The sequence below is a fragment of the Chamaea fasciata genome, unplaced genomic scaffold (genome assembly GCF_029207755.1).
Source record: "Chamaea fasciata isolate MVZ Bird 193981 ecotype frontalis unplaced genomic scaffold, bChaFas1.0.hap1 SCAF_1, whole genome shotgun sequence".
In the NCBI taxonomy this organism is placed as follows: Eukaryota; Metazoa; Chordata; class Aves; order Passeriformes; family Sylviidae; genus Chamaea; species Chamaea fasciata.
This window is the reverse complement of record NW_027094086.1, coordinates 55,402,975-55,429,642: the sequence shown is the minus strand read 5'-3', so window position 1 is coordinate 55,429,642 and position 26,668 is coordinate 55,402,975. Positions and strand designations below refer to the sequence as shown.

Sequence of the window (26,668 nt, the reverse complement as noted above, 5' to 3'; positions counted from 1 at the left end):
CTTCTGCGGTTTCTTGGATGATGACACTGAGCAGTTCAACCCATTACCATGTGCTTCACTTTTTGCATTTCAGACATGCAGTGTCCTCCTTCTCTTGAGAAACGGGTTAACTGCTTTTAAGTGCAATGTTATAATAAGTAGAAACACTTATCTGACACTCCACTTCAGAAAAGCATTATCCCTCCATCAGAATGGGCTTCCTACAGATTGGCTGGGGTTGGAAAGCCTCATTCAGCAAACAGAAGACCAATTATTTAAAAACAAATCAAAAACCCTCTTCTTGTCTATCTCTGTCACATCTTATGTAGATTGTCTTTTTATGTGCTTTGATTTTCTCTTCTGCTGTTGCTGAAGTACAGTTCTGTGTACCTGTAGAGTCACTGAGGAAACTTCCCAGTCTGACCATTCAAGAGATTCTCTGTCAGTCATACTCCTGAGGCCAGAGAATTTCCCTGCTGGGACTGAAGCTCTTCCCAGAGGATGAGTCCAGTGCCCCCCTCGACTCTTCACACACCCCATTCTCACATGGTCAGGCCAGATTTCCTTACCAGATTGACCCCATATTTCCAAGGTCAGAGTCTCATATGTCTCGTTCCATAAAGCAACTTAACCACAACGCAGTAACACAGAAACAGCCACAGATGGTGCCTCTGAGGAGGGACCCCCAACAAAGGAACCCCTGGGCTTTTATAGCCTCAGTCTAATCACTCCCAAATCTCCTTCTTCCTGAGTTTTCACTCCCACTTTGTCCCTCAGTGCCCATTCATCTGGCTGGCACCACCCACTTTATGCCCTTTGTTAACAAAAGGATTGGCAGTTCATGGCCTCTCTAGGCTCCCCCCCAGAGCTCAACCTGCATCTCAATCTGCATCTCAATCTGTGGTTTGGAAACCTGGATACCTGTCCCCGCAGTGCTTTCTTGAATAAGAATCTCCCATGCTAGCCAACCAAAGGAATCAATTGTTTGGATGAAGCTGAAAGGTATATTATGCCAGAATGGCAATATTACTTCTTAATAAAAAACTTCATTGTAACACATGAATGCCAAGCAAAAAAAATGGACAGGAAAATAGTTTCTTCATACTTTCAAACCTCTACACTGAAACTGTTCCTGGAATCAAGCAGTAGGTAACTCAGGTGGCTAGAAAATTTGTTTCTATGTCCACCAAGGAAGCATGGTGACACCCAGTCCTGGACCACGAGAAAAACAAACAAAAAAATTATTGGGGTCTGTCCTGAGGCTCTGGCCAGAACAAAGTATGTAACACAGAAGACAAACCTCTATTACAAGGCAAAGATATCAAGACATTCCATAAAAAATTGTTCACTGGAGGTGACTGGGTCCATGTCCCTAATATTTATAAAACAATAACTATTGAATTCCACACAAAGATATTCCAAAAATATCTCTATTACAGAAAGGAGCAATTTTATAGCAAAATCTGAATAGAAATGAGAGGAAGTTTTGACAGGAAAGGGATAAGTAAAATATGTTTCACCAATGCAAAATATGAAAATATGCCGCCTCCTTCTTGATTTAAGATGAGGTGAATCAACCATCAAATTAGTCAATCTGCTTTTTTTTTCTAAGGAAGTCACTCCATCAAAGCTTTAGTCACAAGTAATTTTCAATGTTTCTGTTTTTCACAACAAAATCAATGGCTGTGAAAAACAGCTTCCCCTTGTATCCTTTTCATATGCTGACTTAAGCTTCTTGAAAGACCTGAGATAAAGCTGCTTTTAACTAGATTTTAAGACATAACTTCTGAAAACATATTTCATGTTATATGTGTCTTAATAGAAGATAAATGAAAACTGCCATAACCAAACACAACATCATAATTGTTTTCCAACATAGTCAATAATTTTGGTGATTTTTTTTTACCAGGGTATAACATAATTTTTAATAACAAAAATACAAAAGAAAGTGTTGGAGATCTAGAAAGTTAGATTTTGAGGTTTCAGTATATAATAATGCATCTGAGTCAAGATGGAGGGCTTTGGTCATTGTCTGAGTCCCTCTTCTTCACCTTCTTTCTTTCCTCTTCATGGATTTGGGTGGTTTTCTGTAATTAGGTCAAAAAGATCCACATTGTGGGCCTTGGGTGGTCATTATTAGGTCAAAAGTATAAATACTATAGGTGTCACCTCGTTATAGGGTAATTATCACTTAAATAGCCTTAGGAAGAGTTAAAAGCACTCCATTTTACCTAATTTCTCTAACTTGCTAGTTAGAGCTCATACTCATGAGTCTATAAATAGATAAGAAACAATAAACGTCCAAGTTGAACACGAAATCTATGTTTCCTGTGTATTATTCGTCCTGACCTTAGCAGAGGAAGAGAAGTCAGAACTGTAACAGAAAAGAAAAAAAGATGGTAGAGAAAGGGCTCAGTCTTTTTTAATGTAATCAGGGTAAATAAATTTTTGCTTTTGTTTCAGATTCCATCTAAAACATTGGTTTTTTCTTTCCTTTTAAGACAGTGGTCCATAGAAGGATGTTGACGTGACTGCAAATGGGTACATCTGAACACTTTTATTTCACATATAAACATCGTTATACCTTTTTTAGTGTGAGGGTGACTGTTGGACCACCCTTACAAATGAGGTGTAAAGAGGCATCTGAGTTTGCAATGAGGAGAGGGACACCTTGGGGAGAGAAGGAAGAGATACAGCACACCAGGTTGGGCAGTGCCTGCAACCCTCCCAGTGGCCTCACCACCTCCTCCTGCAGCAGGCAGAGCCCTCTCCCACGGGATGGATGGATGGGTGCTGCAGGCAGCCAGTGCCCCATTATTTGCAGGTGTTGCTTAATAATCTCAGTCTAATGCTTTATCTGTTGTACTCCTGGTATTGATTCCACACACATACTTCACTGACTGTCAATTAACAATGTGCCGTTATTAAATCAATAAACTGTTTTAGTTTTGATTCTGTTTCAATTGAGCAAATGGAGTTTATCTCCCAGAACACTTAGTTGCTTAGTTTTGATTTCTGTTTTTTCTATTATGTCCAGGAGTTCCAACCAAAGATATCATTATTTGGTTGGACATCAAGAAAAAGTAGTAGAACAAATTTTATCACTTTTCAAGTGTTTAAGAGTTTCAGGATTTCTTAAATTGCTCTGCAATTTCAAAAATGCTGCTCTATTAAGAGCCGTTAAAGACAGAAAACTTTATTCTCCATACTTGCTTAATGTTATTCAGATAATTAACTATGCTTTATCTTATTTTTCATTTTTCAGATGGGTTTCTCAATATGTCAAGCTTATTAGAATTTCATAAACATTTTTCAAAATAGTTCCTATGCAAAAATATTAGTCTTTGAGCTTCTATTGAAGCTCAATAAGCAGCTCTAAACTTAGCTTACCTTTAAGGTTACATTTAGAACTTACATCACATGCATTTCCCTAAGTCTGCATTATCAATGATTATTGTAGGCTTTTTAACCTAGAAAATAATTTTAATCGAGAGACTAGCTTAGCCAAGATTTACTCATATGTTTAAGAGTAAGTTGCATGACCGCAGGTTCATTCCACAGAAGTATATTTTTGTTCAGCAGAGTGGTAATGGGGAAAAACATAATTTTACACATCTCCTTGTAGAACAAAATGTAGCCATGTCAAGGTATGTTATTGCTTAACTTAATGTAATTTTCCATGTTTTTCTCTATCTGTGTATTTGCACTAAGAAGCCCCATTCCATTTTACTTGACATAGCTTACATAATGCCTACCTCCAGGACACTGTCATTTCATTTCTCAGGTCTAAGCAGTCAATGTCTTCAAGAAACAAACATTTAAATCCAATATTCTGGATCATAATTCTGGATTATATCCTCCTACCACACATACATTTTGATTATTATCGGTGGATTCGCCTCAAAGACCTTTCATCTCAAATCAAGACTATTAAGACTAAGGAAATTTAATTACATGCAATAATGGTGAAACACTGTATTATTTATAATTCAATTATTGCTTCAAAAGCTTTAATTATAAGCATTCATCCACTAATCTGGACATCTCTCCTATAAATTACATATCACAGCATGCAACAGTTCATTTTAAATACATGTGTCTCATCTTACACCTTCCTGTCTTGATTTTATGCCTACAAAATTAGAATGCTGGCACTGCCTCACCACTTCCTAGAGAATTATAACACCTGCCCTCCAGGTTACAAATACTGAAGAGCAGTGAGGTAAGAAACAACCCTACACTCAGTTTCTTAGCATTTGGTTTATTATTAGTCCTTTGGTCCACATATGTTTCCATGAACTGCAAAGATACCCCACTATTTTTTTATCAGCTTCCTCTCTATATTTGATTTCAAGAGGTTTTGTTATAACTGCCTCAAAACCAGAACAAGAATATTCAGGTAGCAGAGCCCGAATCTTCTCTTTATTTGTGAAGGTTTCCTCAGATATTTTCCATACTAGCACCACAGCTTCACATCCCACCAAATTCCCCGTCCCAGTTCCAGATTTTCACGTCTGCTTCATAATGCCTTCAAATATACACATAATTGCATAATAAAAAAATATATGAATTCAATATGCTTTTCTTGTAGTTGTTCTGCTAAAATTATTTTCACACTAAGACTAATTCTGAAATTATTGGGATGGGGTTGACTACAGAGTTTTTCCCAAACATTCAAATTTAGGAGAAGGGGAATAAGATGGTTATTACCTTATCTCCTCCACAGTGAATGTAGAGATTTGTTGATGTACTCTAATCATGCTGCCTGGGAAATCAAGACTTGGACTTGAAAGACAGGTGTTTCATGATCTGTTTTTCACAGCTGAAGCAATAAAATTTTAAAAAATCAAATAAGTGTCCATACTAACCACAACCCCAACAACCACAGTCATATTAAACAAAGATATGGTTAAAAGATCTTCCAGAAATACAAAAGAAAATATAATAATCATTTTTTAAAAATCCGTGGAATTCAGTTTTTCACAGTCATTCTAACATTATTAGAAATTGCCTGAAAAAAAACCCACAGATGTATTAATTGTCATTCTTAAGAAATTAAATAAATCTCCAAAACAATTTTTCTCAGAATATGAACTGTACCTCTTTGACACATGAGAAGAACTTTGTTAATCTACAAAGAAAATGAGAGTTTATGTGGGTGGGTGCTGGGTAATACACACTTTTGGCTTTTCAAGGCCAAAACTCTTTCTGCCTCTGCTGAACATAAGTGTTAAACTATTCACTCACATATTGGCAAAATCTTCCTAATATTCTGCGTGGAGTGGAGGTGCCCAGGTGCAGGCAGTGGGAGAAGCTGTGCCCTCTGTGAGGAGAGTGTTGTGATGTCCCACCCTCAGCACAGCTGTTTCCAGGAGGCTCCAGCCCACCCACTTCAGGGCACAGCTGAGCCACACAGCTAAGGGGGTGACACCTCTTGGAAAGGTCAACATGCCACACAGGGCAGCACAGAGTGACAAAGAAAGAAAATTATTCAGAGAAATGCCCCTGCAGATACCCAGGCCAGAACAGAAGAAGGCAGGGCAGTACTTTATGAGCACTACAGAAATTACAAAGCAGATCACGGTGGAGGCAACCTGTCTACCAGCAGTCCATGTAGGATGTGGTGGATCCGAAGTTCATCTGTGGAGGATCCTGTTTGGCAGCAAGTGAAAATGTAGCCAGTGGAGGACACAAACAGCAGGTTGCTGACAGAGGCTGTGGACTGTGGGTAGGACCCACATTGGAGCAGTTTGTGAAGGTCTGTATCCCACAGCAGGGAAAAATTGCCGAAGCAGGGGAAGAAGTGAGGAGGGGAACAAGTGGGGAGAAGCTGCTTTGGGCTGACCAAGACCTCCATTCTCTTTAACTCTGCACTGCTCAGGGACTAGAAGGGGCACAGGAGTTAGAAATGGAGGAGTGAGATTGAGCCTTGGGGAGTTGGGAGGAGAAGCATTTTCTGGCTTGACATTGACTCTGTTTTAAATTAACAATAAACTGCTTTGACAATCTTCTCATCAGTCTGTCATGGTGATTGGTAACTGATCTCCCTGTCTCTACACCTGCATGTTTTCTGTCTTACCTTCCACTCTGTCCTGTTGAGGAGAGTGTGAGTGAACATCTGGGTAGGAATATGGCAGTGAGCCATCTTTAACCAACCACATATTCTTATGTATTTGTCTGGATAAGAAAACAAAATACACTCCCTATCTTTTGTGTAGATTTGGAAGCAGAAGATGTCCTTTCACACAGGTCCTCCAAAAATACAAGGAGAGATCTCTGTAAATTTCATCTTGCATTCAGCAGAAAAAAACCCCAAACAGTTGGTATATTCTGAATTTTAAATATTTTAATTGATAAACATTGGGTTTTATCCCTGTTAACTAATCTATTAAAACCATATGTATTTTGTCTAATATGCACAGGTCATATTTTTCATGGGATACAGAGATGTTTGAGTCTTATTCACATGTGCACTTTACAAGACAAAAGAAAGAAAATAGCAACATAAGAAGATTGAGGGGAGAATATCTAGTTTAAGAGGTGAAAACAAGCAGTGTAACTGTGCCTCCATGAACAAACAATGCATACAGAAGCTCAGAAAGAGCTGAAAACTTCTTTACTTCACCATGGATATCTCAGAACAGAAAATTTCCAACTCAACAGAAAACATGAAGCAAATGCCTGCATGACTTTATTTACTTCTTAATATTTTATATAATATTCTGAACAATATATGTGATGAATAACATAATAGTTTAAAGTTAATGTTGCATTGTGAATCATCTTCCAATGCACTGAGGCAGAATGTGTATTTGTTTCAACAGCAGAAATGGGAATTAACTGAACAAGAATAAAGGGAAGAATTAATTTGAAACCAAAATGATAAACCAAAATCAATAGTAAAATGTGTTCACGTATTTTCCTCACTGTGTATTGATTTTAAAATCTAAGCTGTTGCTGTTCAGCAAAAATTAACTTTCTTTTAGAAATGTAAAATAAATACAGCAAATAAGGGTAATGGAAAGAAAATTTTCAGTGGTAAGTGTGGCTCTAACATAGCTTTTACAAAAGAGTTTGTTAGACCAGCTGCACACTGGATTACAAAATCTGAAATGAAAGCTGAGCAAATCCAGGTACACAGGAATATGGAAACTGAAGAAAACCTGTGAGACAGAGTAACTGCATATTGAAGGATACAGTTTGAATCCCTGGATGACACTGCAGATAACTATGTAACCATGCCATGGATTTATCTCCTCTGTCTAAATCATCACAACGAATTTTTGTTAGTTCACTTTCTAGAAATGCTGCTACAGAACATTTTCCAGACTTTTTCAGTCTTTCAGTTAACTGATGTTATTAAGTGTGGTTTAAATTTAAGACGGCTCTTTTGGTCATATTTGAGTCAGTGGCACTATAGAGATTTCACATATCTCTAATAAAACACGTGAACTGTATAAAGCACAGAACTGCTTTATAGATCACTTGCTTGGTGAAATATTTCATGGTTTTTATTATTGTAATTACACAGACTGTTTAAACAAACATGGGCTAAAATAAGGTGTCTAGAATGAAATCTAAGACCATGATTCATCTCATCTGTTTTTAATGGATAGGGAATAAATATCTAGGGTAGTTATCCTAAGATACTTTCTCAGTAAATAGAAAGGAGCACAAGCATGAATAAAGCCAGCCTCAAGTATCTTGTTCACACTTAACTGTTTACCCAACTTTTAGATGCCTAAGTTAGGCGGGAGAAAGCCTATCAAGAATGAGTTCAAAGAACACAATCTAAAAATTAGGAATTCAGAATAAGACACAACTTAAAATAATGCAAAATTAGGTGGGAAAGAATATTAAATATTAAACAAATGGTGCAGTAGAAACCAGTCACTAGGAAGAAGTAATGCAAATAGACTGAATCAGTGATGGGATTACAATACAGAAATTCTTTCATCAAAAGGCAATAACAGCATTCACAGTAGGATAATGATGCTTGAAACTGGAAAGTAAACACTAATGGCCTGCATACCTAATCTTTGACCTCTCCTGCCACCCAAGCCAAAGCTCTTATTTATGTACTATATTACCATGTGTATTCTGTGGCCAGAGAGACATTGCTTTGATATTGTACAGTGCAGCGTAAGCTTTCATCTGCTCTGTATAATCACAGAGTTCTCCCTAATGATGTATTTACATAAAACATATTTCTAGCCTAATTTCAACAGTGAAGTCAAGGAAAACTCTCAGAGAACCCATGCAAAACCTTAGAAGTTATTTTTGCTGATGATGGTAATGAAAGTTTCATAATACAAATCTTGGATATTTTTGATTGTCTGCCTTTCTAAAATTGAAATGAATATGTATATGCATCTCTATTTCATGCTGTGTTGTTTTTAGCCTAATTGCATTTCTACTTTGACTTGACTTCTCTTTCTGAAGCACTTAAAAAAGTGTGTGTGTATATATATATATATATGTACATTTTTGATACCAAAAGTTTCAGATAAACTGAGTTTTAAGAGAATAAACATGCTTGATCCTTTACTACTGACAATTAAAAATACCAACAAAAGCAATCACACAAACCAACAAATTTTAGCGGCCTACGTCAAACAAAATATGAGCATTCAATCATGCGTATATAAAAATAAATACACTGTTGATTTTGCACAGATTTCTAAATTTTGCTATTTGTTTTGAAAGGATTACATTATTTTATTTCCATAGACAGTTCATGAACAAAATATGAAATTTTTAGTTTGAAAAGAAGTCAGGAAGCAGCAGGTCTGTTAGCAATAAAAATTATAGTGAGAGAAATATTATGCACTTAATAGTTTGATAGTTCTAAGGAACTCTATTCCTTAAGAGAAGATATATACATAAAATTCGAAGTTATTAATATGATCAAGTATTTATGATTGAGAAGCTCTTCTGGAATAAAAAGGCAAAACCGAAAACCTTTTCTTCACATTTCAATTCCAGAATGACTAAAAAGGACCTAAAAAATCACATAGTTTAGACAAAAGAGTGAGGAATATCATTAGATCTTGAAAAAGTGAAAGAACAGGATTCTAGAATGACAAGTTCACAAAAGAGAATTAAAGAAAGAAAGGAAAATAATCCATAAAAAACTTTTAATTAATGTTGCTGTTACTCTTATCTCATTGTTAGAATGTTTCAAAATGGAACAATTTCTCATAGATTTAGAGGAAAAAAAAGTAACAAATTAGTTGTATTAAACAAATTCTCCTAAAGATATTTATTTAAAAATAGTTTAAACTGTATATTTTCCCTCAGTGAATGAAGTTAACTACATATATGCGATCACACAAATCCTATTGGAATTGAAAAATTTATTTTTTCTTCCTTATTCTTCTAGAGTCATGAGTTGAAAATAGAACATTTCACTATCTGTGCAAACCCATCTGTTTTTAAATTAATTTCAATACTGTACAGAAATAATTGTTTGCTCATCATTCAAAAGATGAAACAGCTTCAACTTTATGTGAAATCCTGTGGAGTGCCATTTATAACTCCTTAAATTCATAATTCCTGCAGTCCATCAATAAACCAGACTTCATGCAACAGGTGTTCTTTGACTGTAAAACAGCAATCATTTAAAAACATTTCTCATTTCAGAAGAAAAAATGCAATGCTGTTAATGAAGCAAACATTTTTGTTTCTTTTCTACCCTCTTATTTTTCTTCTGACTTGAATGTCAAAGAAGTGCAAGTAGGTCATCAAAATTAATAAAAGTTTAAATGCTAGGGATTGAGTTTTCATCATTTCACTAAAAGCAGGGCAGAAGAATTTTAGGCATGACGATGCAACAAACATCTGTCCATCATAAAACTCTAGAAATGCATTGAAGTAAAATAATAATAATAAAAAAAGATAACGTGGCTAAAACAGAGTGAAAAAGATTTGCTGTATCTTCAGTACATATGTTCAATGAAGATTGTAGAGTTGGTATTTTTTTGACAGTGTCACAGAGAAGACTATTCATAAATATGCATGCACAGACGTGTAGACATATGCACACTTAGATCCTCTATATCTAATACAAGGTGTTTTTAGTGTAACATTCAGGTAGATATATATTAAGTTTATGGTACAAAAATTACCCTCTTTAACACACTTATTAAACATCAGATGTCAAGGATCTACTATTTCTTTATAAAAATTACCAGGAAAAAGGTATTTTTGAAATGACTCATTATCTCACTTCTGAGATAGGTTACATTGATACATCAAAACAGAGAAGGACAAGAGAGAAAAAAATGTTGTCATTTTTCTTTCAAAGAATAATAAAATTAAAAATACAAAATCATGTCACAGTTAATTTAATAAAGCAGTTTTTATTTGAGAGACAGAGTAGAGCTAGTGGTGTTTATGAGAAAAAATTAAATCACTTTTCAGATTTAGAGGGTAGTTAGCTTAGAGAAACAGTCAATACTATTAAAATGAAAAAAATATTTCTCAATAAAAACACAACTCATTACTAATTATTAGATGCATTATTTCACCTGGTGTGAAGCTCCCAGTAACCTCAGTGAGACAAGGCTTTTGTGTCTCTTTTCACCACTGTTTATACAGCTTCCATGGACAGCTACTCAGATTCACTTTGCATGATTTGAAATGGTCATTATTAACGATATTGACACATACATGCTAGAAAAGACAGTTGCATCAAACTTTTTTCAAGGAGCCAAAAGAAATTTTACTTGTTATCACTTAACAAATATGAAAAATCTTTTTTCCCATATGTGTATTCAGTGATTCAAACCCCTTAATTGTTAATTAGTAGATATAATTATATGACTAAACTGTATCTTTAGTCACATCATTCAGTAATGATTCACGATTAAGTAATATTTTAACCAATACCAGCATTACTGAAGGATCTGTAAAGATCAGTCATGATCAGAACTCCTTAATCCTACTTTTAATCACGATTTCCTCTCACTTGTCCTTAGACATCTATAAGTATGCTAAAAAACAAGCTTAAAAGTAGGTCTTCCTTTCTTTTTCCATCATGTCAGATATATTTAATTTGTTTGAACACATCATCTTTTTCCTAGAGGAAGTAGTCCAGAAGCCCACATGACTACAGCAGATTAGATTTTTAGATGATTAAATATTGATGAATGAGTCCTACCTGAAAATGCACTCTTTTCTCAAGATACTTTATATGTAAGTAAATTATATCATTAAATTCATACTGCAGAATGGCCCCAGTAGGCATTATGCCTTATTTTGATGACAGCATTTTAGTAGCCACATATGTTATAGTAGTCACAGCGAAGGAAAGTGAAAACTTGAGAGAGTTCCCAGAGCTGCCCCTCCAAAGCTTTCTCCAAATCAGATGGGCACTGTGAGGGAATGGAGTCCTGTGCTACTGCAATGTTTTCAATCCAGCTGCAGCTACATTGTTGGACCCTCAAAGAAAGGGAACTTCACATACCCTCACCTTGCAATAGCTGGTAACCCAGAAACTTAGATAATAGAAACATTGCTGTGCTTTATTTCTACCTCGAGCTCTAAATTTAGCTGCAAATATATTTGATCAAACAAACACTCAAGAGACTTACATAGTTTAGTCTCATCTGTTTTAAACCTCTGGGATTCTTCTCTAAAGAAAGCATCTGAATAATTTGATTGTGTTATATAAAGTGTCTGCTGTTTTAGGAGCTAAATTCGAAAACTAGATTTTAATGTGCAGTAGTACAACATATAAATACATCGATACAGGAAATCCACATCTGCTGATATGCACAAACAATGAAGTTATACTACAGACTTAATCTTTGAGCTACTAAAACTTGTACAAAACAAATTTAATTCACCAATCATTACTGTACTATACAATAAACAAACAAAAATTCATTTCATGGTATTTCAATTTTTTTGGTATTGTACCATACAGTCTGTAGTTTGATATTACTTCTACTATAAAAATTATAATATTACAATGGTGGCTGGTAGCATGGATCTAGTGAAAGGTCTGCCAGCTTTTCCATTATAAGCCTCTGTTTTAAAGGGCTTGGAGCTCCACTATAAAGTCTTATTCAGATGAGCATGTTTTAAACAGCTTACACACACACAGAAACACAGACACACTTAATGCAGATATCTATGATTTTCAAAATTGAATCTAAAAAAAAAATTAAATAAAAGTAAGACACAAGAACAGTGACCTGGGTGCACTAGGAAACACATCTTCTTGAAGCAAAATTAAAATCCTGGAAATAGGTAGTTGAAATTATGCTACAAAAAAAATTTAGCAAATCAAAATGCATTTCTTTTTGTCTTTGTAGGACAGTCAGAACAAGTTGGTGGTAACAGCACTGGTTGTTGAACAAACCTTCAGGGAGGCATCTGTAGCTAATGATTATCCCAAAATATTTCTCATCCATCTTTCACCTACTCAATTAGAAAAGAGAAGTTGTGTTGATTTTTCCACAGTATTTTTGACTTATTGTAACTTTCTCAGTCTAGTTGCTTGTTGTTCTCGTACATACATAGCGAGATAGAGGGGGAAAAGAAATAAATGTTAGAACAACAAATTTAGCAGTAATGAGATCAGAAATGAAAATTCCTTAGGGAATTCAGAATCTATTTCTTAAAAAATGGAATTCTGAACACTGTTCTTTTTAAACCACTTTGAAACAGAAAACCTAAGCTTTCTTACTGAGAAAAAGAAAAGAAAAAGTAATAATTTAATATTCTTCCTGACACAAACTGCTGCAAAAATAAAGAAAGCATTGCAAATATTTTTTTTCTCGCTATCGTGTTAACATATTGTTAGATTTTGTAATATGAAAGGATATGAAGGCTTTTATCCCCTAAATTTCTTTAATTTATTGCAGATTCTCACAAACATAGCAAAAATAATCACCACTAACAAGTTTATTTCCATAAATATCATTTTGACCAAGTATACTTATGATTAATTATATATAGAAAATATACATGCTATTAGAAATTGCTCTCAGCAACCAATAATAAAGTATCAAAAAGGAATATGGCAGCAAAAAATCATAGAGCAACAAGCAATGACAGCAACAACCAAGTAGGATCACATTATGACACATTGCTATGAAGTTACACTGGTGAAGCAAATTATCAACAATTGAAACAGTAGATATATTTACTATGGACATAGATGAAGATATAATATACCAGTATCAAGCATATTAGAGAGATTTCAGAAGGGACCTATCCATCCCAGAGAATAAACTAGTTCCAGAGAGGGACTCAATTGTCCCAAAGCAGACAGGATTAAATGAATCAGCGATGATCCATGCTGCTGAATCTCGAATCAATCAGGCATCTCCAGGAACAGTCCATGATCTCTTAGAAGATTTGTGTGAAGCTCAGCCTTTTTATGTAAGAAAAAGTACAGGCAAAATGGAAATTTCTCAGAGAGTAAAGCTCCATTTTGGATAAAAAATTGACTCCTTTTCACGGCATAGAGACATAAGGTGACACTCTCACTTCAAGCAATTAATAGATGCTGTTAAGTTCTATTTTTCATTTGTAGCATCCAAAAGCCAATTTTCTTTTGTACTTTACCATTTAATATCAACTATGTGCTTGGTATTTTCAAAGATACTCAGGAAGGGAATTTAGAAATGGAGACTATTTCCTTACATTTGTATGGTTTCATTTTTTTAATCAACATATATTAATTTATTGCTAAGATTTTTTTTAATGTAAGGCTATGATTTTTTATTGATTTTAGCTCCTTCATAATCACTGTCCTATCTTTTCTTTCATTAGTTATATCACCATTGGTGGCAATCATCTGAATTGAAAAAATATAAAATAAAAAGTTGAAAAAATTACTCACTACAGTGAAATAAATCATGAATTAGACACACATTTATGAAGAAAAATATTTGGCTTTTTAAAGCCAGTGGCTGTACTTAATAAAGTAAATATACTTGAACCCATATTCAATATTTTATAAAAACACCACTGAAAAAGAAAATATTTTAAACATGAATGACAACAAACATCCTAGTAATCATAACCAACAAATAACATTTATCATAGACAATGTTCCTATGGACGTATTACGAAGAACTTGAGTCTTTCTTTGCAAGCCTATCTTAAGCAAGATTATCTGGAAGGACAAGAGAAAAAATGTTGATCTGGTTACAGAGGAATTTACTTTATAATCATACTTCTAATTGTAATACTAGTAATGTTAAGATTTTTCAAAAAGTCGCTTTTTTCCTTTTCTTGATTTGAAGGAGCTGAGCAGTCATACGTGAGGTGCGTGTAGTTTCATATTAGATAAATGCTATAACAGTCTCGCCTGCATCCACAAGCTTTGGATGGAATTTGCAAACTGTGATTCTTCTCAGGGATTTCTCATGTGACTGGATTTTTTTTTTTCACTTAAATCAGGCAATATTAATGGTCATGGTTGCAGATTTCATTTGATGTAGGCGTGTGTTTGCACAGCACATGTCCATAAAAATATCTACCTGTTCATGAAAAGATGATTTAGATATGATTTGATATTTGTGTTCAGCTAAACAATGTAATTGGAAAACAGTACTGATACTGTGCTAAAGTGGTCTGAATGAAATACTGAACACATAATAAGAGTCTTATTCTTCCAAACTGTATCAACAGAGTTTATTTATAGTCTAGTGATAGCTTTGCCACCTGGGCAACTATTGAACAAAAATGGACATGCAATTATGCCTGAGAGAAGTTCTTATAAGACAAGACTTTTGTCATAATAGTTTTCTTACATAGCCGTGATTGGTACACTGCTACAACCACACTTCCTGAGCTGCACAGAAGTTTTTTCTTCATAATTTTTGTGGTGTTGTTTGATTTGGTTTTTACAATCAACTTTTCTATTTATATAAATACATTTAAAACCTTAATTGTTAAATAATAAATCTGTTATTTACCATTAAGCCAATTTCCACATATCATCCCTAACATTGTGATTGATAGCAATTGGCTATGGATATATTTCATGCATATTTCAGTGTTCCTCTGTATGGTTTTCAAGGGAAAAAAATTACCCTTTAGTTTGGATTTTTAACTCAAACTGAAAATAAGTATGCTCCATACAAAGTTCTTTACCACTCCTGTTAACTATGTACAGCTGCAGTGCTGGGTGGATGACAGATCTGCATTAAATTCTTCACTGTGAGAAGTTCCACTCATATTCACTTTTTCAAGCTGTTCTCTGAACTGGAGGACTGTAGAGAATTTGTGTGGTTTTTTCATCTGCAATTTGAATGTCCTCAAATTGTACTTAGATATTTTTCTATTGGAAGTTTGGTATAAATTGACTCGTGGAGGTTGTGTCAGAGGAAGGACAAGTTCAAAGGCAATTACTCAAAAAAATGTAAGAGAGAGCTAAACCATATCTCTGCAATTTCCCTCAGCACAGATCAGAAGAGTGAAAGAAAATTAAATACATTTTAGCATATTTTCATGTACATAAAGTACCTTTAATAGTTTTTTTTTCTTTCAATTTCCTTGAAGCCATGAGGCGATAATGTTCCGAGGCAAGGTCTACATTTATTTCTAATTACAACTTTTTCTCCCCCATTAGAAGCTGTTCCTTTACATGTGTCTTACTGTTCCATTTCTACCAACATTTTATTCCTAAAGGCACTGTTCAGCAATGACCTTAAAATGAATAAAAGACATTCCATAGTCAAACGCAGCATTTGTACTTTACAGACAGGTGTTCTGACCTGTTGTTTGGACATCAATAGATAAGGATATTGTCACAACTGTGACAGCAGTAGACACTCAGAAAAGCATTTCAAGCCACTATCAGTTGTGGTATCCTGTGGCTGGTGGTCAGAACTTGATACCTTGGAGCATGAAACACTATAGTTTATTTTGCCTGTTGCCCATAAAGAGCCTTGATATTGAATGAAGGGAAAAATGAGACCATATTGCTTGACAATTTTACAGCCAAAGCCTGGAAATGTATACCTTCCTAAACCATTTTATTATTATCAAAATTATTATTTGATTTTTTTGGAGAGAGGGACAGAGAAGCTTCAGCTTTTTTAACATATTGGTAAAATATATCCAGGAAGCAGTGTAGTGCCAGATAACTCCAGTTTAGCACTGAGTGATTCCATTGTGTCATGGCAGATATCTGTCTCATTTACAGGCATAATTTTTGTGGTGCTTGCCTCTTGTCCTGCCAGTGGTCATTGCACAGAAAACTCTGTCTTCCTCATTCTCTCCAGTCAGCTATTTATGAAAATTGATGTTTCCCCCTCAGCCTTCTATTTTCCAGGATAAAAAGCTCTCACTCTTTTAGCTCTGTGTAACAAATACTTGGAGCTCTCAGTTGTCTTTATCATTCTCTGCTAGGCTCACTTCAACAGGAAGGAAGGATAACTTCCCTCAGACTGTAACATTTGGTAACACTTGTCCGAAACAGCACAAACTACTGATGACCGCCTTTGCCTGAAGGGCGCATTGCTGGCTCACAGTCAGCTTTTTGCCTACCAAGATGCTGAAGACCTTTTCTCCAAAATGGAAAATCCTTTGGAATCAGTTGAAGTATGATTCAGAGAGACTGCTCTAACCAACTCTTCATGTCAGTTTGACTTCTTGGGATCATAGACTTCAATCTGTATTTTCCAGGTCATGGCTTTCCTAACCACATGCTATTTGTTATTTTAGGATAAGTATACTTGTGCAAGGAATTATGGATTTTTTTCATCCTAAAAAACTGACTTAATCACTGAATCAACAATTCTTCCACTGACTTTTGTCGTTGCTGACCAGTGATGTCTGGTAAATTATGTCATACGAAATTTCAAACTTCTGCTTCTTGTTTCCACTCTGGAAAGAAACTCATATTATCCACTATCCGGAAATTCCTTCTGGGCCAACATGTAGTGTACCTACATTACCTTTTGGATCCATTACTTACCCAGAAATTTAATCAATTCCTTTTGGGAATATAGCCTTTAATTAGTAGTGTGGTCTGTTTGCAACGCAAGATGGGAGCATCCAGCAATATTATGAGCTGTTCTACTGATGAAGATAGTGACCCTGGTGCGTTTAATGACTTCCCATGATTATACCAGTTTGAATGGATGCTAAATCCTGGGCCAATTCCAATGGAGAAAGGATGTGATAAATAATATAGCTTAATTGTGTATATGCCATGTGTCATTTCTCTCTTATATTCTCATTGGGAGAAAATTATACACTTGTGTAACAGATGTGAGAACTTGCTCTTTGTTGACAACATAACTATCACATAGGTATGAGAAAGAAGATGAAGATATGCCTTTTGCAACAATCCTAAGGTGTCATGTTCCTAAATGGTCTGCATTTCCTACAGAACTTAATTGCATTGAATCCCTCTCCTCCTAGATAGTTCTTCCTCTACAAATTGCCTAATATTTTTCAATCAAAAATTCAAATAGGGAAACTTTTTCATCTTCTGCATTTGGTGTCATCTGTCCAGAGACACACAGAATTAATTAATTGTAGTCTTTAAAGTTGCATTTAAGGAGTATTTCTTATGTCTGCAGTCCATCATACATCAAAGATAAGGATCAAAACTAACCATATATATGTATATTATTTCCTGTTTAGCAGACGAGGTTAATATTTTAAGGAGAAAAATTCTTTTTGGAAAAGGAAATTAATTTTGTTATTTTGTTTATGCTGAAAGTTAAAGAAAATGCCTCACATAATATATTACATCAGTGTATATGTACCTGGAACCAGCCCTTTTCGTGTTAAGGAGAACAGGTAAAAGGAAGGATATGAAGGTAAAATAGGTAAAATAAAGGAAAAGTGCCAGAGAAATAGTAGTGAAAGAAAAAATGTTGGGGTTTTTTTAACATTTTTCATAAGAAACTCTTGTAAGCAAAGTAAAAGAATGGAAAAAAAAGGGATGATAAATGACACCCAGAAATGTCCCAACATCTCAGTTATTCTGACTTTCTGACAGATTAAATGTTTTGTCTTCTAGTATGACTAACCTCAACATTGCTTTATATTTGGAATTCAGAAACATTCCAAGAATGCTATTCAATTAATGACATATAAAAATTCAGAAAGAAGGTGGATTTGACTATTCTTGAAAGTACTGTTCCTGTTGTCTTTTAAATAAATTCCATGGAAAATATAACCCACTAGTCAACATAATGAAAAACACATTTCACTATGCACTATCTACAGAAAGTAGAGAAGCAAAAAAAAAGAATACCTGAAATGTACAAGATACAAATTATTTCTCAAACCATTAAATTCTAAGAAAGGTCTCTGACGACTGATGCTAAAAATGTTATTTTCAAGTCTTCTTTCCTGATACTTTCAGATAAATGATTTACAGGAATAAAAAGCTGGTTTATAAGACTAAAAAAGATAAAATGTTTTCCTTTATCAGAAGTAGCTTTAGACATGTTTTCTTAATAGGGAGACAAATTTCCTAAGTGGGAATATTTTCTTAATTTTTACCCATTTTAATTCTTAGTCATATTCAGGTCCATTGGGTGAATTTATTCTCTTTGTATGATAGTGCATGCTGTGAACATGAATAGCTTTATATGAGAACAAATTATGTGTAGTCACAATTTAAAATTCACTCAGGTTAAGAAAGGCATTGAATTGTTTTAGAAAAAAAAAAAAGTAAAGCCAACTCATTTTCATAAAATCAATTTGAAATGAAGAACCTGATAATTGTGACATTACTGGCTTCATATAAACAAGTCATTAGAAAAATGGTGCATAGTGACATCTCCTTGTACATCCTTTTCCTTTGAAGAAAATATAAATATTGAAGGTTGCAAATTATGAGCCATTATTTAAGGTATAATGTCAATTAGCAACATCCATGACCAGTAACCAAAATTGTAAGATACTACTGTGATCCAAGTGTGTTGTCCATCAGAGCATTGGAATGCATTGATCAACACACACTTGAAAGACATTTTTAATTGTTACTTCATACTCCACAATTTGCTACACTGCAGAGGGTTTTATAGTAAATACATCCAAAATTTCTGGTCATTTAATGTAATTTATCAGAATTTCTGGGAAGGGAAGGGAAAAGGAAGGGAAGACAAGGCAAGGAGAAAGGAGGGCAAGAGAAGGGGAGAGGAACACAGCTTTCATACTGTATCACTATAAACTTCATACCAGCTTTAAATTTTCTTAACCAAAAATAACTCACACAAAGCAGGTAATTCATGTAACATAAACTGAACCAAGTAAACTTTTGCAATTAGTGATTTTGCTGTAGCTTCAAATAGATTTTTTTTTTGTTATTCTCTCAGAATGCCTTTCTTCTCAGAATGTAAAGAAGCCTGAAAATATACAAAGAAGCCTATATATCTCCTTAATATTATAAGATGATTTTTAGGTTTATATCTTTTACAAAATTACATATATACAATTATCCATTACGTTGTCCCACTTAAAAAGTCAGCATGATCTATGTGTACATTTTAATTCTTCAGTGAGTGTCAAAACAAAACAAAACAAAAAATAAACAAAAAAACCAAAAAAAGGAGAAAAGACCACGGTTTAATATAAAAAAGGAGATAATTTGCATTCTTTAAATAATTGTTTTGAAGTTTTCTAAAGTAAAAAGAAGATACACATAATGGTGTCTTTCTAAAGCAGTCTGTGTGATGTTCCTGAAAAATGATGAGATTTTTTCTTACTATCACAGAATCACTGTGATCAAGAAGATTAAAAGAAATAGATGATTAAAAGAAATACATACATACAGTTCAATGTTGATCTTGAAAAATTGTGACCTGTCAGCAAGCTACAGTGTTTCATATTCATAATAAGACAGTTAAAGGCAAATATGTCTTTCAAACAGCTTTGGGAAACAACAGACTTAATCTATGGTACATGAAGGAGGCAAACCTCAGATATTAAATATTTGCTCTTCAGTTGACTGCTAGAAACCACTCTTTGTGTATATCTAGGGATTAATAACTTGAACTTCCCAGTTTTACTCCCTGTAAATTAATTTTTCTTCCCAGAATTTAATAACGTCATAAGCATAGATCAAAATTGTTATCTTTGAGTGAATGCCAAAACTAAGAGCACGTACTCCATACAATTATGAAAAGTTACGTTTTAAAATTACAATGATATCTATTAGGGCAAAAGCACAACAAAAAACAAAACTCAACAAATTTTTCAGTATGTAAGAAACATGAAAAGCACTTCTGTTTTGAGAAGTACAATCGATGTAATAAATCTAGAAAAAGGTTGTAGGGATTAAAGAAAATATTTGATTTCTTAATGTGCCTTTAGAGGGAAGCTTGATCTAGGACTCTACGATACAGCCAAAGCACTGCTTAAGAAGTGACAAGAATGAAAGAAGGGATGATGAGTTTACAGCACCAATACACCTGTAAAAAAAGAGGGGATGGTATCTGCTGGCTGTGGTTTCATTATGATGTCACTGAGGTATTCAGAGTAACACTAAGTCAAAAATTTGCCAAGTGGGTCATGTCTGCTTGTTAAAATACATCATGGGAACATCCTTCCAAACAGGTTTATAGTCTACTGTGAGAATATCCTAGGCTTGTGAATCAGATAAAATCATATGCTCAATTATTTTGTCAACAAGATAAAACTATGAAAACAGATCCTGTGGGCTAAGAACTAATATATCTCTATAATAGCCCTGCTTATTTACAAAATTGTAGAATGAAAAGGTAGAGAAAATGGGCCTGGTGTAATGTAAGGTACAATCACACTTATAAAGGCAATACATGGAAATACACAATAGCTGACTGTGATGTATTTATTCCTAAAGTTCTGTTTCTTGTAACTGTTTATTTGAACACTTTAAAAAACAACAGGGTTTAATCATAATGTCTTGTGATTTTGAATGAGGATTAGTCTTGTATTCCTCCAGAGTTTCAGTGGATCAAATGCATGAATAGTTAACATTACAGAACATTCAATGCTAAAGGTAAAAAATTTGCTTCATTTTGTCCATATGCTATTTTAATTGAATTTCAGGATTTTACATCTCCAATGTAAGACCTGGTTTCAGATGACTTAAAAGAAGATAAAACTGCTAAGAAAATTAGAATTGAACTCTGAAAGCACTTGAAAGCTTGAAAACACCTTGATTTTACAAACGTGAGGTGTGTTTTTCTCTGCGGTACATTGTATTTAGCATGCAAGATGATTTCTGAATCTATCAACATGATCACCTGTGACCTGTATACCTTCTTCTCTTTGATTCCACATATAGTTTCTGGAATCCATGGAAACTTCTAAGCAATGCTAACTTTTGGAAATGATTTATTCAGTTTACCATGTAAAATTCTGGCTGAAATTGATCTGTATTCTGAAGGAGTGTAAACTTCCAGCAGTAGCAATACAATCTCATCATTACTTGATTTTCATTTGCCATGAAATGGAGTTATTCTCTTCTCAGCTACAAATCACTGCATGACATTTTTGTCCTGGAAAGGAGTTAGGAGAGAAACTTTTCTGGACCATTCATTACAATGTGACTTCCTCAATTGTAGCAACATAACTCTGTGGGAATCATTGACTGTTTTCAAAACTGTAATTTTGAAATTAGATTGTGGGTATTTTTTATGGAAGAGATAAGGTTTCTCGTGCTGTTGAACCCACAATGCAAAATTATGCTTCCATATTTTTTGTGATTTTTATATGTATACATACATATTTTTTAAATATTTGAATTGCAGACGCTTAGGAATTATTCAGAGCCATCAGGGGCAGGGGCTACTGTATTCCTGAGGATTTCTAGAATTTGATCAAACACTAATAGGATTTCATTTTGATGTGGTTTTTTCTAGTCTAGTTATATACTTTTTGTTTTCCTACTTGGAAATATCACATACATAATATTGCACTCCACAATTTAGATGCGCCTTGCTGGTAAGGTGACCAACTTTAGTTTTGGCTAACTGTTTCATAGGAAACTTTATTTTGCTGTTTTTCTGCAGTTCTTCCTCATGTTACAGGGTATACTTACAACATGTGTGTATACTTACAACATTTGGTTAATTATACGATTTAATAAGATAGAATGGTAGCTGTAATCATTTGCTTACAAATAACATCAGAATAAATATAGGTGCTTGGACACTCATTAATTTGTACCTTGTGAAAAACCAAAGAAAACTAGAACATGAGATAAAATGAGAGGAACCATAGGTTTTAGGGAATACAATCCTTGTGTGATGGAACCCTTCAAAATATGAAAGGCTTGCATATCAGGTCAATCTCATGGGCAAAACAGAATAAATGAAAACCCCTTGGGGGATCTGGATATTGGTGTTTCTTTGAGACCTAAAAAGATTAGATTTTTCACCCAAAATGATTATTTTACACAATCACTCACTCACTCTCACACTCCTCTCTTCCAACAGTGTGCAACATGAAGTCAACTGGGTTTGATATTTTCTGTCCCTTGAGTAGCACTGTTATACATTTTTGTAGACTTGAGAGCCTACACACCTCAAACTTTTTTTCCCATATGACTGTACTCACATTAGATTGATTTTGAGATGAGATCGCATTAACTCACAGGTAATTCTTTCCAGTCCCCTTGTAGGATTAAGTTCTTAATCTATTTGTATTTAATAATAGCGACCTATTCTTTCCTCTGAAATTACTAAATATTAAAAGACTTAGTGTTTCTTCTGAATATGAACCAGTTTTCCACTGAGAAGAGTGTTTTATGACACTTTCCATTTTTTTCACAGAACACACCACTTAAGGAATAGTAAGAAAATAATTATGTCTTTTTAAAGATTTTGTAGTTAGAATCATGAACTGAAGTCTGGGAAATTCACAAATAAGAATTAAACAAAAAAGTTTACATGAAGCATTTTGAATTATTAAGTTTTGAGCAAGAAAATCCTACTTCATCCAACAAATTCACTGAATTTTGAGACATACCTGTCTTATGGAAGTATAATAGTGCTTAAATATACATGATGTATCCTAGGCAAAAGATAATTTTTATTTTTTTTTAATATGCACTCACTTGAATTAAAGTGCTTGGTTTTGTTGTAGTTATGAAAAGAAATTTGGGCTATAGATGATCCCTTTTTTTTTTTTCCTTTTATGAAAGATAATAAGAATACCGTAATCTATTCTTCCCTTATGTCTAGTGTTGGTTTCAAAGAGGAATCTACATGGATGTGAGGATCAGCCCTGGCAGCACTTTTGGAAGAACTTACAGGGTTTTGGCTGTCTTCAGGGCCTTTGAAAGAAGCCCACCATTGGATAGAGTAGAATGAGCTTTTCTGTTAAATAAGAAATTTTCAAAAAAATAAAAGGTTTTAAGGAAACCCAAAATATTTCTGAATTATAAATATAAATATTTTTCAGTATAAAACCTGGAAAATCATTAGAAAAATAAAAAGGGATGATGCAAAAGCACTTCTTGTTTTCTAAATGTCATTGTTTTTATGAGGCTGACTTTCTTTCCTCTGTAGTCCCATTTATAATTTACCCATTTAGACAAATTTAAAGAAAAATTAAAAGAAAAAACTAAAAATCTCTCCAATCTAAAATAAAGTGTCTTGAGCTTTAAGCTGAATAAAAATTTTTGGACTCCACAAATAATTTTGAAGTTTTCTACAGAATTATTCCTTGTGAGCAAAACAGGGTTTCTGATCTTCTATTTGGCCGTATTCTGAAAATCCATGCTCTGGCATTCTGTTGTCTGAACCTGTTCTCCAGACATATTATTTACTCATATCAGAAAATGACCTGATTTGATCACGGCTTATTTCAATGCAAAAGGGAGTTCCATTCACACTGAGATTCTCCCATGCACTGAAGACTCATCTTCTAAAAAATCAATTCGGGCTCAATCAGAAGTTATTTCCAGTTTAATGCAGTATTCCATCTGTTTGACAACATAAAACTCTTCTACTTACCACTTCTCCTGGCAATCTCTGTCCTTCCACACTGAATGATATTTTGTGAGTGTTAGTAAAAAATATTTGTGCTAAAAATATGGATGACCTGAAAAGCAAGGTAAAGGAAGATACAAAGCTTTTGGTGAAATATGTAAGTAAAATTTAATAAATTAAATTTTATTTTGTAAATTCAATGAATTGGGGCTACCCTAAGTTTAAGTGTCTCATGTATACATTTCTCTTTCCATTACCCTCTGCCTCTTTTATGTAGGTAATTGCATACTATCCCTTATAATTTTCACAACTGTGAGAAAACTTACATAGCAGTCTGTTACACTTAAGATGCCCTCTGAAAGTTAAAGCAAGATGTCTTCATATTTTATGAACGGATCAATTTTTGCCAATTTATCTTAATCTATTTCACCATAAATCAACAGAACTTAAGTGCCTAAAAATAAAATCTTGCCTGTAGAAATCTATGAGATAGTTTAGCGTTCAATTTTCTCTGTGTAACAAGTCACTTTTTTTCCATCTCTGAGGAGAAAAATGAGTAATCTCTGGTGTATAGTTATTTTTAACTAACCATTGAAACAGACCTTTTAGCTAAACACCCAATTGTGCCCAATTTTTAGTTAATTTATGCAGGTTTTATGAACTGGAGCACAACAATGTCAATGAACACTCAGACCCCATTTGCCATCCATCTAGATTAAATTTTTCATTGCAATAATTGACCTTTTATTTCCATACAGACCAAATGAGTCTCTAAGGATCTCCACACTTACATCAACTTACAACTGGGAAATAATTTTAAAGGATCCAAACAGTATGCTTTGTTCATAATGTTGTCCTATCTCAGTTGACTGGAAATTCAACAGTGATATTGTGTGAAAATAGTGTATATAATAATTTACTGCCTAAATAACAATTGATTGAAAGCTGAAATTCCACAGTGGATATGCCATTTAGTTCTGTGCTCTTTTCTAAGTACAATTTATTGTGTAATAGTCATTACAGACCCCATCAAGGTACTTGTTTACTTTCTACAGTAATTTCTATAATTGGCTTCTAAAAATATTTATTTTCTTTATTTCCTTAAACAAAAAAATACTACATATCTTACAATGATTTTCTGTAATAAAATAGTGTTTGTCCTTGCCCTCATGTCTTCATTTATTTCAGCGAGAAAACTTTTAGCTTTTTTGCTGGAGGCTTTCAATGCCAATTGCAAAAGAAGATAGTAGAAAATTCATCGATTTGGCACACATATTTGAAAGTGAAATTTAGCTTATAGTGAAATGATTTGAAGAATACAGACAAATGTACAATAAAACAATCAGGAACATAGATACAGGATTTTTTGGTATATAATATCGCAGGCATTACGAACTTCACAAATGACAAGATTGAGAGCCTTCTTTTGTGAAGAAAAATAAATGGAAATGGAAGACAGTAAACTTGGGAAAATTACTGATATTTTAGTATAGCTGCAACTTGAATTACCATAATCTTACACGTAACTAAAAACAAGATGAAAAATAAGTACACAAACAGACAGAGCACAAGTCAGATAACTTTCTGTGAGAGCAAAATCTTCAAGTTTACACTCCAAATCGTCTTGATTCTGTGCCTTTTTATTGCAGACCAGCACTCTTAATACTGGCACAATCCCATTACTCTCCAAAATAGATACGAGAAGCAAAAATGTGATAATATGAAACCGACACTGCTTAGGAATTTCTTTACCATATATGTTTGGACCAAGACAGGTATCTTATTTCAAATAATTTCCATTTTAATCATAAACATTTTTACACTTTTAATGGGAGGAAGTCAATCAACAAATATTATTTGAAACTACACTGTTAAAACAATGAGATTTAATTCTATCTTTCTCTCCTCTCACATCTCCACCAAGAATTTGCTTGGAGAAATTAGAAGTTTCAGGGGGACAACCCCAAACCACTGACATTTTAGTTGTTCTTCATAATGGGAAAAAAACATGTTTCTTATATATAACCTTTACAAATTGAAAAAAAATATACGATAAATATCACTGAATTCCTTGCATATGAATAAAGGCTTTTTAACAGACGTAGCAGTTTATTGTCTGTGTCCCAATACAATTCAGAATCAGCTACACTACCCTGACTCTAATGTGACTGAACTTGTTTTTTGACTTCACACACACATAAGAGTTTAAATTGTATAGTGAAGATTAATGGTTGGGGTAGAAATGAAATGTTCTTAAATGTTTTTATCCAACAAAAATTTCTAATTCTGTTATTCTGAAATATAACATCAATAGCATCCTAAGGGCTCTGTATTTTTTTTCCAGCTGCCTCTAACTTTTTGTCTCGTAGAAAACTAGGGCTGTAAACTAGACTAATGTTGACCTTACTTTCTAGTGCATGAGATATAGAAACTTTTATCCTGTTGCAAAGAATGGAACTAGGCTGGAGATCTGAACAGAAACACTGCAAGCTGTTTTAATATGCTGTAGGGTAGAGAGACAGAAAAGATAAAGAAATATGTTTTTTACCTTCCTGACCTCTCTGCACCTTCCCAAAAATATGTAAGTGACAATTTTAGATAGAAACAACTTCCCCATCGCTTAAAGGTCCCTCACATCACAATGCATCTTCACACCTTTCTCAGTCAGAATGCTGACTTTAGAGACTACCCTATGACCTCTGTCTATATTTTTATGCTCTGGTGGAAGTCAGCGTATTCTAACCTGAAACACATCTTAACTTCTATGAAGTCACATCCAGATT

General features: G+C 34.0%; 1 long non-coding RNA gene across 1 annotated transcript; it reads right to left on the bottom strand.

Moving 5' to 3' along the window:
• Positions 1–1,808: 1,808 nt before the first annotated feature.
• Positions 1,809–5,203, bottom strand: LOC136302198 (uncharacterized). Its single transcript, XR_010724015.1, has 3 exons — positions 5,080–5,203; positions 4,690–4,801; positions 1,809–2,066 (listed from the first exon to the last, which is right to left on the bottom strand). It is a non-coding gene; the product is annotated as an uncharacterized lncRNA (long non-coding RNA).
• Between the last annotated feature and the right edge of the window lie 21,465 nt (positions 5,204–26,668).